Source organism: Orbicella franksi, chromosome 8, assembly GCF_964199315.1.
Source record: "Orbicella franksi chromosome 8, jaOrbFran1.1, whole genome shotgun sequence".
NCBI classification, from domain to species: domain Eukaryota; kingdom Metazoa; phylum Cnidaria; class Anthozoa; order Scleractinia; family Merulinidae; genus Orbicella; species Orbicella franksi.
The window spans coordinates 6,517,918-6,531,178 of NC_138152.1; the positions used below are offsets into that span (position 1 = coordinate 6,517,918).

Here is a 13,261-nt window from a genome sequence, read left to right on the forward strand (position 1 = left end):
CTATGTGAGTTAAATCTAGGGTCGCTGGTGGTTGGTATCCAATACAAGGATCTTCACGCGCGAACTATTTTTAACAAATCAACTCAACAACAATGGAACTGGAAATACTATATAAGTCATGGAACATTGCAAAAGAACTCTTTGTTGTTATTTTTGATTTGCTATTGTAGTTCCTTTTCAGCAGGTGCGTATTAAGCACATTTGATCGGGGCCCGTTAGGTCTAGAAAACTAGATAAGTTATCTATAGCCATTATACCTCACAGTTTGCCTGTTCGAAAAACGTTGCCGTGACGACACTGTCCCTTTCAGCTCTCGTATAATTTTAGAAAAAAAGGGGCGAGGGACACTTTTTAGCAGTCAGGGCAAGAGCAGACCCATACCAGCAGCTACATGTCAGCATGTTCGTGTATAACTGCGATGATCAATCATATCCTCATATCTTTTTCCGCAGTTCAAATATATGCTCCTTCATATATTTACTTTTATTCTTCACCATCTACAAGTAAATTACAAACTCACAATGTGACCAGCTGCCAGTTGGCTTTATAGCTTAGTTGGTAGAGCACTGCACCGGTATTGTAGAGGCCACGGTTTCGAATCCGGTTTAGCCCTGAATTGTTTTCAGGCTTTAATTTCACAACTTCTTAAGTTGTGTGTACAACTACGATGATCAATCATATCCTCATGTTCACATGTTATTTAGGCGAATCAACACCGTGATAATGGCAGCTATAGTGTCTACCAAGACTCCTAACACACAACAGTTGCAGCAAAACGTCATTCTAAAGTTCAGGAACCTAAAGGTAACAAAAATAAAACAATTAAGCTTTATTTCTTTGATTTTATTGGGATTAAACGTAACAGTCAATACATCTCTTTCCAGGCCTTAAAAGGAAAGAGACAATGTGTTTTTTGGAGCGGCTTTAGCCCAAAAAAGTAAGTCTCCGTCTTGTTAATTTTTTATTGCACTTTGTAACAATTTACGTGCTGGTTTTGGTGTTAATAATAATAATAATCGAATATTTCCTGAGGATAACCCTTCAGTACAAAGTACTGTTATCAACGGGGTCCTGCTAAGAATTAAAAACTAATAAACAAGAATTATTAAGATATATAAAATAAGATACATGTTAAAAACCGTTAAAAATACAATAGAAATTACAAGTAATAATCGTCTAAGGCTTTCCTAAATAAAACACTAGAATTAATTTTTTTTTAAACTTAAAGGCAATGAATTAAAAATCGAGGCACCTAAAAAATAAAAGCTACGGCGCGCAAAATCCAATCTGACTTTTGGTAGTTTTGCAGTTTTCCCATTGTTGCGAGTGTTTAAAGCGTTATGATGTAATCGGTGAAAATAGTCTTTAAATGGAAAGCATGCAGTTCCATTAAGGCAGTCAAATACAAAGCAGCACGTTCTTTTTTGTAAAAAGTTATCAACAGTTAAAAATCGAAGATCACAGTTCTGCGAACTGCATTTTGGGGAAATGATTTCGAGGCTTCGGGTCTCAATGGAGCGGATCATGCGTTTGCGGGACTCTGACCATCCAAGACTAGTATAGCCGCAATACGTAAATATTGGCATAATCGTCGATTGGTAAATTCGTTGGGCAGTAAAAGTATCAATACTGGAACGGATGCGCCGTAAGAGGTTCACTCTCCCTGCTGCCTTCTTGTAAATTTTTTGAAAATGAGTTTCAAAATTAAGTGTCGGGTCCAGATGCACGCCGAGGTACTTATAACACGTAGTGGTGTTGATGGGAAAACCGTTGACTGAGAGCTTGACTTGACAGCCTTGAAACAGATTCAACCGCTTACCGGTACCAAACAGCATCACCTCAGATTTTCCTTTCTTCAGATTAAAAATAAGTTCATTATCACGAAACCAGTCCTGTGAAAGGCTGCTTTGTATCGCATCGATATCACTTGAGGATGTAAAAATCACCGTATCGTCAGCGTAAGTGATAATCTTACAACGACGAAGCGGACTATGCACATCATTAAAGAAGATGAGAAAAATGAGGGGCCCAAGAATACTTCCTTGAGGAACTCCAGTGTTAATTAACTCCAGTGTTGGCACTTCTGAACAGTTCCTAATCTGCAGGTAATGTCGGAAGTGATTACGTCATAAGGTTAGCAACGGGAGCTCAGCAGCCAATTTGCAGGTCGATCAATTCTACTTTCCGTCTTAATTAGGAACATAGTTGTGGTTAAAATCAGCTCTATACATATCCCTGTTTAAATGAACAAAATTGTCCCGTTTCAGTCCAGACGGGTGGTCAGAGGAAGGATGCCATGTTGTGAAATCGAAGAGCAGCTCAGTACAAACAGAATGCAGCTGTAATCATTTGACTCACTTCGCTGTTTTCTACTATTATCGTCCCAGTAACAGCCTTGAGGTAATGATAACTGTAGTCGACGTCTAAATCTTTCCTTCCGATGTCACATGTCTTGTGGGACGTTAAAGAACGCATGACACTGTTCGAAAAGAGTAGGGGACGTAGAACCCGGTGTCATGGTCTATCTGACTTGTGCCGGTCATTGGTCTGGGGTGGGTAAGGTGAGATTAAACATGGACTGAAGTGGCTGCAAAGTGCGCCTTCATATGCTGACGTCCGATCTCACCTCTCTGATTCCTCCGCAATTCAGCCTCTGGCTGCAAGGGAGGAAATTGGCAGCAACTATCTATCTATCTATCTCAATAAATTGAAGTGTGTTAAAATCTACGAGTTCGACATGGAATTTTGAGTTCAAGTAGGAGATTGGAGTTTCAAGTAGAACTTTGAGTTGCATTAAGAGTACTTTTTTTTAGTTCCCTTATCGTTTATACCCCTATACATATGGGTTATTGACCCGAGCGTGAGGTCAAGGTGACTGGATCTGGGTTCAGTTCTCTTTTGCGAGTTTAAAGTCGCAAAAAAGAGCGAGGCCAATATCCGGCCAACTTGACCGAACAACCTTGGTCAATAAAGGATTTATTATACAATAATTGTTGCTTTCGGGGAAATTATTCCTGCGGAACACAGCGGGTAGTCACGAGCGGGCAAGACAGCGCCATCTTACCGCCTGACCATGGGTAGCCAATCATCGCGTAGTATTTGGTTCATCTTGCCCGCTCACGAAGCAAGCCATTTAACAAAATTACCTTACCCATAACCATTTCCAGACTAACCGGGTTGGCCATGACGATAAGGCTAAAACGATGCCATTGAGGCTGAAAATTATAACTTGACGTGCTCAAAAACGCAATTCGTGAACTGCAGTGCAGTCAAGTGAAATAATCAGTGTAAAATTATCAACTCGTCAGTGTTAACGTTGTTTGTTTTCTGTCCCCTATCTCATTTATAAACGAGGTAACAAAGACAGATGAAAGGATCAGGAAAATCACTTGCATAGGCTTGAGTTTCTCTATCACTGGAATAATTCTCACGATAGTGTCTTATGTTTATTTCACGTAAGTAATAAAATTGCCTAATTTCAGTACAGATTTTTTTTTATTTAAACACTTCTCACACAGTTTACAGAGCTTACACTACTTACAATGCTTACACAACAGTACTACACTACTAACATAACTTAAAAAGAGATGTACTACAAATATAAGACTGCACCACTTATATACTTTACTTACACTATTTATATTATGGTAGCAATTATCATTATGTTTTATTATGCAATAAAATTAACAGATAGGAACAAGACTACGGCTGGCTTAAGGTTACAGTACACCTTCAGGTCGGCAGTTTTCTTCGAATTTGGATTTTTGGGTCAAAGTAGTGGTTGAGGAATAATCTCTAGTTCTGAAAAAAAAGTTTGAAAAAGACTAAATATTGGCGGAGAAATGGCGTTTTACGTTTACGCCGGAAGTAAAAGTTTACCTCTTGATTGACAGCCCTATGGCGCGTAAGCAATCAACCGAGACGATTTTCGCGGAAATTACCTGTACGGATTTCACGATATTGACTACTCAGTTGATCAGCATTGTCGTTCTGACTACCAAGCATTTTTGGTATTAGGTTTAATTCTATTAAGTTATAAGTAAACATAGACCACGTTAAAAACATGGACCAGTTCGAAAAAGCGAAAACAGCGAAGAACGAATGAAAGTAAATCAATGAGTGAAGAAGCGGAAGTTCGCCACGCGGATGAACTTAGCTGTCGTATAAGGCGGGCAAAAAAATCGAGGTAAGAGAAAACAAAGGTTCTGTAAAAATTTGGGAACTTGACAGCAATAACAGGGATGCTGATAGAGACTCCGATGAATCCGATATCGACGAATCGTTGGACTCATTGAGACCCATTGAAATATTATCCATGCACAGTTGACCACGCACAGTTGCTCCGCCGCACTTTCTTTTATTTGTTTTCATTGCCCATCCACTTTAGCGTTGGTATCCTTTTTCGTCTTCCCCATTTTGCAAGAGTAATCAGCTTCAAGAAAAACCGAGCTACAGCTCCACCTTCGGCGCCATGAGCGCATTGCGAAACAGAAGGGTTTTTCGGAGATTCGCGCAAAAATTTCACCAGGAGGTTAACGGTGGTAAACTTTCCCTGCACTGATTGGCTCAGTTATCTGAGAACCCAGTTGAAGGCGTTGGTGGGCGGAGTTTGTTTGCGACGCAGAAGATTTTTCTTAGCGCTGTTTTCTGGAATAAATTTTTTTGTCGAAGCAGACACTTTAAAGAGTTATAACTCAAAAGAAATTTGTTCAGTTGCCCTCAAATTTGGACAGTAGCTAATTTAACATGTAAGCTACAAACACGTGTCTGCGAATTATTTATTTCGAAATAGTTTTTCTTCGAGAGCGATTTGTGTACTATCACTCTATATTTTTTCAATCCTATTTCGAAAACGTTCTGTAACTTTTTACTGCAATTGAATATGGCAAAACGCAGACACGTTTTTTAAGCGCTTTGGGCCCTGAAACCGAGGAAAAAATGGAATTGCAAAAAACAAAATTCGCCTTGACTTGTAGCTCCATTTCGTGCCCGTGAAAAATTCGACAATTCATTTCATTTCAAAATTCTTAGTATAGTTTGATAGCCAGCTCTATAAGCTTTAATTTGATATACTGAAGTTTAGGTATCTACCGCTTAAACTGCACGCGCTACATCGCTTGCACGCGAGACAACCCCTAAAGGTATACGGTAACCCTAAAGAAAAGAGTTACAATAAGAAAGAGTGAAAAGAAAAGGACTAAGCGGAGTGAAACTAAATTTTATAGATGCTGATAATGAAGTTTTGATTTTTGGTGAGACAGTTTTTCGACATTTTACTACATAGTTAAATAACTAATTACAGAAACAATTAACATTTTATTTTTATGAAATAAAGTGTGTAAACCCCTGGCGTAAGGCCCAAGTTGTCTCCAAGTCTTCAAGGATTTACCTACCATTTTATTTCATTTCTTTTTTTAATATTATATTTTGTTCTTTCATTTAATATATGTTCTTTTACTATTTTTACCAGCGATGTTCATCAGCCTTACTCTCAAATAAGAATGAGTCTTCATGGATCTCTCGGAGCAGGACAAGTAATCCTTCTTGCCGGAATTTATGCCACAGGAAACACGGTAAGTGGTTTTTCGAGACTTGCTGAATCTATTTGTTGTGGCTTTTGCACGGTGTTGCACAACAGGCAAAGACAAAGTTTGTATACGAGCCAAGTGGCCCATAAGGCCGGAGCTTATCCCGGTTTCTGTAGCATGACGCGACTAGATTGCACCTCAGAGGGTTCTTCAAGTCTGCTTTGGCTGCGCGGGTATTCTGCTGGGACACGCACGCTTAAGAGTTTCCAGTACCCCTTGTCAGGCCCAACAATTAATGTGGTAACCATCGCTGGCCTAAAATTTAAATCCATTTCCAGCATTTAAACCTAATCAGAGCGGGCTTTCACTGATTTTTCCCGATCTTGGGTGGGGATCCACCCTCTTCGGTAACTTAAAGAATATTTCAGGAATGATAATATGGTACGTCCAAACGTATTTACAGCGATATCCAAGCAGACGCCAGCTTGGATTCCTGGATTTTCAAAACACAAGGGGCAAAAACTATTAAAATAAGTGAAAACCAATTACGATGGACAAAAAATGTAAAAACAACTGCATTAATGTAAAATTAGGATAATAAAGACAAGAAAAAAGATTCCAGTGATAGAAACCGACGTTTCGGTGTATCATGCGTCATTATCAAGGCTACATGATTAAAGATAAAAAGCGGTTTGTGAAGAGACTAAGTTGAAGCGAATTTGCATAAAAGAGTGCCAAGATAATTACATGAATACTTTAGTACGAAGAGAGTCAGACTGCACATTCAGTGCTGGTTTAAGATCTTGAATACACAGCATTTCATTGACAAGGCAGTCAAATTTGTTCGCGTGCTAAGAAATTGGTCGGAACAGCAGTGTTATGTTCTTTGGAATAATGCTTGTAAATAGATGACGCCTTTTGACGTTGTCCCTCGACGCGCGTGTGAAGGTTGCCCTTTGTGTACCCGACATAACCTGCATCACACGGGTCACACTTGAATAAATGAACAACGCAGTGCTGGGTTACGATGTTAGGCTTGGGCTCACGGAGGCTTAGATCTTGTTTAAGCTTGCGGCTAGTAAACACGGGTTGGATGATCTTTTGCACCTTGTTGCTAAGATCTCTAAGTTGTCGTTTGACAGACACAGCAGCATCCTGATCTTTATAGGGGATAACTATCCGGATGGCGTCATCGGTATGCTGTTTGGGCTGGTCCACTGCGACTCTCGAGGTGATAAACCTGTTGATGACGGAATCAATAAGGTGATTCGGATACCTCAGCTTACGGGAGACTCCTCTCAAGCGTTCACACTCTTCTGAGAAATGCGCCCAAGACGACAATAGCCGGTGCACGCGATCAAGCATGGTGACGAGCAAACCATGCTTGTAGCGGCTGTCCACATGGCTATGATAGTGCAAGAGTAACCCTGTGTTTGTCGACTTAACGTAAACCTTTGTTTCAACACATGGTGCGCGATTTAGAAGCTGCACCCAAAGGAAAGGGAGCACCCCATTTTCCTCTACCTCCATAGTGAAGCTCACGGCGCTATGGGCGTGGTTCAAGATATCCAAAAATACTGTAGCTGCTGTCAGATCTGTCATCCTGACTAGACTGTCATCTACGTAGCGGCGGTAAAATTCTGGGAGTTTTCCTTGACTTTCTAGGGACTCTTCAATAGAGCACATGAATACATTAGCCAAAAGGGGTCCAAGGGGAGACCAAATAGCTACTCCAACGGTCTGTTCGTATACTAGCCGCAAGCTTAAACAAGATCTAAGCCTGCGTGAGCCCAAGCCTAACACCGTAACCCAGCAATGCGCTGTTTATTTATTCAAGTGTGACCTGTGTGATGCAGGTTATGTCGGGTACACAAAGGACCAACTTCACATGCGCGTTGAGGGACACCGTCAAAAGGCGTCATCTATTTACAAGCATTATTCCAAAGAACATAACACTGCTGTTCCGACCAATTTCTTAACACGCTTCAATGTAATCAAGAAATGCACCAACAAATTTGACTGCCTTGTCAGTGAAATGCTGTGTATTCAAGATTTTAAACCAGCACTGAATGTGCAGTAAAGTATTCATGTAATTAGTTTGGCACTCTTTTAAGCAAATTCGCTTCAACTTCGCCTCTTCACAAACCGCTTTTTATCTTTAAGTATGTAACCTTGATAATTACGCAAGATGCACCGAAACGTCGGTTTCTATCACTTATATTTCTTGTCTCGTGTATTTCCAAATCGTTTCTTATAAAAAAAAAAAAAAAATCCAAGTCTTTAAAAAGCACACCATTCAAGAAAAGGTTGACATTGAAAGGTTAAGTTTCAAGCACTATGACATGTGATAACAAATTTTTCCCAGGTAAATTTCAGCTAAAATTATATGGAGTAGACCCTTCCATATTAAGGGTCAAAGGTGGACTTGGAGGTTTTCAAAACAAAAAATAATCACAAAGTCGTACGGGAAAGTCGCAAATTGTCGATCTCTGGAGGCTCGCGCGTGGTGTTGAGTTGTACAGTTTTTTTAAAACCAGCCAATACTAACATCTTCCAGTGTCAATAAAAGTCGTGCGCATGCGTACAGGCAATTTAATTTATAACCTCTGATGAATGGTATCAAATTTAAATTTTACTTCGGCTGAAGTATCGATCAAAATTTCGAATAAGAAAAGAAAGAGTATAGAGACCAGTATCTTAAAGAGAAGGTTGAAAACTCGGTCTCGTTAAGCGATTCCAGCTGCAAATGTTCATGTCGGCAGAGTAAATATACTTCAAGACAAATGTGCGTTTAATATGGAGAGGTCCAGGAAAAGGTTGTTGTTATTCACCATGGTAGATGTAATAATAAAGTGTATTATCGTTTGTCTCACGATGTAGTCACTTGAGATGTAGATTGCGACGTTTCGACTGCTTATTGCTAGTCTTCTTCAGGCGATAAGGTCGACTGATTGCACGGTATCATTTATATCACAAAGGTCGGCTATGATTGGTGCATTTCGATCCTCCTATTGTTCCATTGTTCCGGTGAGTAGCTGTTCCCTCAGTGGACCGCTGTTGTACCGTTCTCCTGTCGTTGTGTTTTGTGATCGTGGGCATCCATACTTTAGGAATTTCAATTCCACTATCCCTGTTGATATTATTAGGGTGAAGTCTTCTGTGAATAGTTTCCTTGACCCTACGTGTGTACCAGTGAGGATCTCGATCAATAAACTTGGCCTCATTCCAGATAGGATAGTGGCCGGTCTCGTGGTTGTGTTCAGAAACGGCGGAGGTCTGGGTACGGGCGAGTCGTATATCCCTGTCGTGTTCTTTGATCCTCTCCTAAATAGATCTCCCTGTTTCCCCGATGTAGACTTTGCCGCACACACAGGGAATCCTGTAGACAACACCATCTTGTTTAGCCGGGTTGACGGTGTCCTTTGGTCGCACTAAGTGTGGCCGAAGAGTCGTGTCGGACTTGAAGACAGTGCGAATGCCTTGTTGTTCTAGGCAGCGGCGGAGAGACTCCGAAACTCCTTGGACATAAGGTAAAACGGCGGTGGATTTAAATTCCGCGACGGGCTCTCTTCTTGGGGTCGTTCGTGCCTTTGTGATCTTCTGTACAAAAGTTTGTTAGAGCAGCTAACAGCTAAGCAGTAACTAATTTTCCTCGGTTCTTTACAGGGAGCTTGTGTTGCAGTAGCGACCCTTATGCAGTATTTTCTAATGGCAGCTTTCTGTTGGACGCTCGTCGAGGGAATCTACCTTTACTTGTGTGTTATCAAGGACAACATCAACAACAAAATGACCATCTATCATATCATGTCATGGTGTAAGTTATTGTGTAATATATTTTTTTTTCAGTTATTTGTTGTTACACCTGCTTAACACTGTCAATCGCTTGACATGATTCATGTTCGAGCTAGCATTTTTTTCTCATTTTCTTTTCCATTTTTATATCATTGCAGGTCTTCCTGTTGTTTTGGTCGCAATTTCGCTGAGTATTGCTGCAGCAGGGAAAGATGGAATCCAGAGTTTTGTCAGTGACGAATAGTAAGAAATGCATTTCTGTTCGGCTCTAATCCCCTTATCCACACTTGATTCGTAAGTTTGCCATAATTTTTATTTCGTTCGTATTTAACAATTATTTCACGAGCGCACATTGGACGTGCATGATAGATAGCCGACGAGGGGCAGAAAGCCAAGTTAGTTATAATCATCTCTTATCCAACAAGCGGGAGTGGAATAAAACACCCCCTCCCCGCCCCCAAGAAAAATGTAGAAAACTAAACTTAAATAGGAATAAAATCGCCGTAAAAAATAACGCGTACCCTTACAATATTTGTAGAGCATGGTGTAATGGCTCATATACCATGATGGCTAATTATAAAACAAATAAATAAAATAAACTACAATATTTAGAGAGGAAGCCACATCAGCCTTAGCTGGTTTTCATGCGGGCGCTCTATCCTGGTCGAATTGGGATTTGGAGATGTTGGTTTTTGTGGAGGGAAGAAAACCGGAGACCTAAGCTTGGAGAAAAACCCTCGGAGTAAGGCCAGAACCAACAGCAAACTAAACCCACATATGGCACCAGGCCGGAATCGAACCCGGGCCACATTGTTGAAAGCAAGCGCTCTCGCCACTGTACCATCCCTGCTCCATCCCTGCTTCTAAGCCAACGAAAACTCCAATAATTCATTATCATCATCCAATGATCCAATTTTTAAGAGATTAATAGCTTCTCAGCCTTTTAACTACCATCATTTAGACACATTAGTGGTGTTTTTTTGTTGTTCGCTGTTCCTTAATGAATTGTTGATTTTGGTTCAAGCTGTTGGATGACTTCAGATAACAATCTGATCTGGATATTTGTTGCATTTGTGGCGATGATCGATGTTGTAAGTAAATCTTATCTCTTATCTCTCATAATCAAATAACTTCAATTGCAATAAATCGATCGATCAAGTTTTTGAAGTTGAGACAAAAAAAAAACGCAATCGTTTGTAAGGCTTTGAGCTCAGTTGGAGCTCGCGTACTATTCAAAGGCGAAGTAATATGCGTTTGTTCTCGGCCAAACAAATTTCTAGCTTTAAAAGGTAACTGTGCACCAGTAAAGTTGCTTTATTTACTTTTATTTTTTTCTTTCGCAGCTGAAAGCTCCCAGTCTTAGCTTTCAATTTTATATAGTATTATAAACTTTCTTTATCTTTTATACCAAGGTTAACATATCGATGCTCGTACGAGTAATTAAGAAAACGACCACAATCCAACCAACAGAAGAGACCCACAGTCAGCAGATACGGTAATTAATAATTTTCAACGAATACGAAAAGTTCCTCCCAGCTCCAGAGCCAATCGATCATTGCACTAATAGCCTGCTTGTGTGTCTTTTTGATTTAACGGCGCCATTTATAAAAAGCAACTGAGAGTACTGATAAGGTTGTCTCCTTGCAGACTTGACATCAAGGCATGCGCGGTGCTGATTCCTTTCCTGGGGTCACGTGGTTGTTTGCTATCCTGTTGCCTCTGCACAAAGCTTTTGTTTACACTTTTACGATACTTTACTCCACTCAGGTAGGTTTCCTTAATCCTCATTTTAAAAATTTATTTATCATCACAGACTTTTAGGAGTTTTTTTACGGAAAGAATGAGAAAATTCAGTTATATACAGATATTTTTCCATGGTTTAAATTTTTGGTTTCCCGGAATACCTTATCATGCTATCTCTAGTTTATTATGATTAGTTTGAACCTTTACTTTCTTAATAGCTGTTTGTTATGTGAGACGAGGAAAGACAAAAAAAGTTAAAAAGTAAATATTCAACCAAAAAAAAAATAAGAGCAAAAAAGCTGCCTTTTTTATCTTTATACAGATAAATATAGAGCTGACGACAAAATAATTTGATGTTCTATATAAAATTAATGCAACCGTTCCTTTCTCTAACAGGGATTCCTGATTTTTTTCTTTCACTGTGTGAGCAACATTCAGGTAAGAGTACCGACCAGCGAGCGGTCGATGAACTCCCTCGCCAGCATGTCGCAATGTTCGAGAAATGAAACTTTAAAATGTTGGGAATAGTTCTATCTCATTCGCTTAATTTCACCGGAAAGCAAGTTAAGGAGCATATATACTCAATAAGCTCAAGAGTTTCTCAAGTTCCACGTACAGTTTAATTTTATGTAAGGGTGTGATAATAGGTTTAGGTTTAGGTTTTATGCTATGATACTTCGAAATATCTATCTTTAGTTGTTGTTTCATTGTAGGCTGTCTGGTGCCTTTACGCTTTAGCCTACATTAGGAAAAACCTTCAAGAAAAGACTTATTAGTCGCAGTTTTGCTTGACTTTGTACTATTGTTTCATCCTCAGATTACAGAGCGTATTAGAGCAAGGGTCAACGTTTTCAGGATTGGTCCAAGTGTAAACGATGGAATCTCTCCTAACAAAACTCCAACAGTTTCGACATATACATAGACATAGTTAATTTAACTTGCCCCCACTTTAGATATCATGGTAACGATGCGTCCCATAGACTTGATAATTAAGCAGAGCCGTCCACACACGCACAATCTAGTTAACATGTGCGACAAGGAAACAAAATAACAACATAAAAATGTACATTTGGGAATTAATATTAAACTAAACTAAACATTAAAAAATAATAATAATAACAGTTTAATCGAAGTGATTTCGACATGGTGATGGCCTTTTATGCAAAGATAGAAAAATTGGACAGAAGTGACGACTAAAAGTGGCAATCTGTTTGTAAATCTCCAGCTGCGATAGTATATTTCAACCCTGAGGATACAGATAAGGCTCTTGTAAAAGAAGATTCTCCATTGGTAGTTTGTCCAACCGTGAGGCTATTCAGATAATAGTCTAGGTAAAAGCTCACAGCTATTAGCTTAACGTTTTGCCAACGGTTCTTAAAGTTAGTCATTTTCAATAAGAAATCTAACACATTCTAGGAACACTTTCAAGTTTACTTAAACGAGACCCACTACGGCCAAGTCCATCGAAGAAGCCCGGACAGTTTTGCAGGGTCTCTCGTTTAGTGCGTAGCCTGAATTTCACTTGTAACAAGAATCAGGTCAAAACAAAATATTTACTACTGCTTTAACAAATTAAAATAATGATAGTCGTTTTAATTATTGTTGGAGAGGTACTAAAAAGAAAATAATGGTCTGCGCTTTCGCTATCCCTATTTACCTTACCAAAATCGATCTTACTTTGAAAAGAAACCAACAGTATTATAGAAATAATACCTGATTTTCTTCAGGATCAGTCAAAAATCCAGATGTACCATTAAAGTTGCGGACAAACAAATCCCCGTCATTCCCCTGAGAATCCACGTAAAGCCTGGATATTTTGAGAACTTTTTACGTGTGCAGATTTGGGATTCAATCTCATTTAATTTACATTGTAGACCTCTAAAAAAAAAAGCGGTATTTCGAAAATCCGCAGAAAATTTTGAGAGCTAGCCGTGAACGTGCAAAGTTTGTTTAAAGTCTGCGACTATTAAACCTAATACAGCGGACAGCATCTCCTTGATCACGATCCATATCGACTGCGCGTAATTCATGAACATGGTCGATTTTTTTTACGACTTTTTTTTTATCCTACTCGTCTTTGTTGGACAAAAGATTTTCCGTATGCTTGCAATGCTGTCTAGTAAACGGTTTCTTTTTCGTCATCGACGAATTGAATAACAAATGTCGTCACAACGGTGGAATAATACGTCAATCATCTG

At 39.4% G+C, this 13,261-nt stretch overlaps 1 pseudogene; it reads left to right on the forward strand.

The window, feature by feature from the left end:
• The first annotated feature begins 601 nt into the window (after window positions 1-601).
• LOC145494473 (adhesion G protein-coupled receptor L4-like) lies at window positions 602-11,995 on the forward strand (annotated as a pseudogene).
• The last annotated feature ends 1,266 nt before the right edge of the window (window positions 11,996-13,261 follow it).